General features: G+C 35.3%; 1 non-coding gene across 1 annotated transcript; it reads left to right on the plus strand.

Moving 5' to 3' along the window:
* The first annotated feature begins 1,781 nt into the window (after positions 1-1,781).
* Positions 1,782-1,887, plus strand: LOC114744265 (small nucleolar RNA Z279/snoR105/snoR108). The gene has a single exon (XR_003740078.1). It is a non-coding gene; the product is annotated as a small nucleolar RNA Z279/snoR105/snoR108 (small nucleolar RNA).

The raw sequence follows: 1,887 nt of genomic DNA on the forward strand, positions 1-1,887 counted from the left end.
TTTGAAGAGATTAAGGAAAGAAGTTAAGTTAGTTATTTGTAATAAATAAGTGTTTTCTTTCCTAAAATATTCTTAATAATCAAGTATATTGGCTAAAACTATTATTGTTAGAAGGATTATCTTGAAAAAAAATGTATAAATATGAGAGATAAAGTGAATTGGAATCTTATATTTAGGATCAAAAAAAAAATAAAATAAGATCTTATATTAAAAACCGGAAGTAGTATGAAATATATTAAAGATAACTTATAAATAAGACTAGAATGGTATAAACTAAGCTTCCAATTATGATTGGAGATCACACGGAGATGATGAGGAAAGGCGTGGTGATGTGAATGTGTGAAATCTACTAGTGGCATTACGAGCGTAGCAGATCGCTATTTGATTGACGCTGAGCTTTTGTAGTGTCCAACGGTGACAAAATTCCCTCCCCCAATGAATGCTCACCTGCCCTACGTGCTATTATAGAGAGCCTCTTTGCGAGCTTACAAGCTTGCGTCACACTTAATTAAAGACTCTTTTTAAGCATCCCTACATGCCTGCGAGCCAATGAAATAATGCGTAATATATTAGAGATTTATTTTGGATAGCCATGTTCCTCAACTTGGAAGTTGGAACATCACAAGTTGCCCTCGAGACTTGCAGGCAGCTTGCCGGTTAAGTTGTCATTTGCTAAATTTCCATATCACAAGTTCTAGTTGGCAGACAAGAAGGGGCCCCAGAAACGGAAAAAAAGGACAAGTTCTTGAGCACTTCAAAAGGGCTTACTGCGCATTGCCATTTTTCTCTGGGTTTAAATCATACCTCGAACTTTAATTTCATTCAGGTCCAAATTGCTTGGGCCATTTGCGCTAGGACGGTCTGGGCTGCTTTTTGGTTGTTCATAGGTAGTTGTCTAGTATTTTATGTATTGTCCCAAAATCAAAAGGTATTTTATCTATTCTCTTTCACTTTCATCCCCTCTTAATTTATTTCAGAGAAATTGCATAGGTCTGTTTTTCCTCTCTTGTTGCGTCACTTGATAGAAAATATACTTTTTTGATCTTATTGATAAATCACTTTCAACATCTTTCACTTAAACGAATAAAGATTTTAAATTTCATTAATTCTTATTTAAAACTCAATAACTTTTTAAATTTATCCATGTTTAATATATAATATACCTCGTGAAAATATAATCAACATAATAATAAATAAAAGGTAAAGTTATACACTCATATAAAAATTTTCTTTCTCTATCTTATAAATAGAACCAAAATTTTTTTTCCTCTCAACATGCCTTATGAATAGGACAAGAAGATTATCAACTTTCAATTAAAGTTTAACTGCTGCTGGCATTGATTGACCCCGAGAAAAAAGCAAATTTCAATAGATTATTGTTCTGTTCTGTTTGCTCATAAGATTCAAGACCTTGTATTATAGAGAATTACGTTCTCTAATGCTCGGATTAAAGAGCATGTACAAATTTTAAAATTGGTTTTCTTACTCTTAAGGAACCTCTCATATCTGATTATTATCATTATTTCATCAATTAATTCCCAAAACGATTTCGACTTTTGTAAGAGAAAATCTTGGCTGGGAGAAGGAATTGGGGTTCCAAAAGGCAGCTGTTAGCCTGTTATTATCATCATGCGATATGTCCTGAACGCAAAGTGCGGGATGACGAGATGCGTTCGGATTTACATCCCACATCGGCAAAGATAACACCAGCTGATGGACCTGGCTCCTATAAATATGAAACACGAGCAGCCTTACAAGCATGATCCTTCAGGCAGTAAAAGGGGATATGAGGAGTGGTTGGCTCTCGCTACGTTATTGCGAGTTGGGTGTCCGCCCCAAGCCTGGTTACGACAACCTGGACACTCTCCCTGTAACCCATCTGATCCC

Source organism: Neltuma alba, unplaced genomic scaffold (assembly GCF_004799145.2).
Source record: "Neltuma alba isolate B1F8T4 unplaced genomic scaffold, ASM479914v2 tig00004304_pilon, whole genome shotgun sequence".
Lineage (NCBI taxonomy): Eukaryota > Viridiplantae > Streptophyta > Magnoliopsida > Fabales > Fabaceae > Neltuma > Neltuma alba.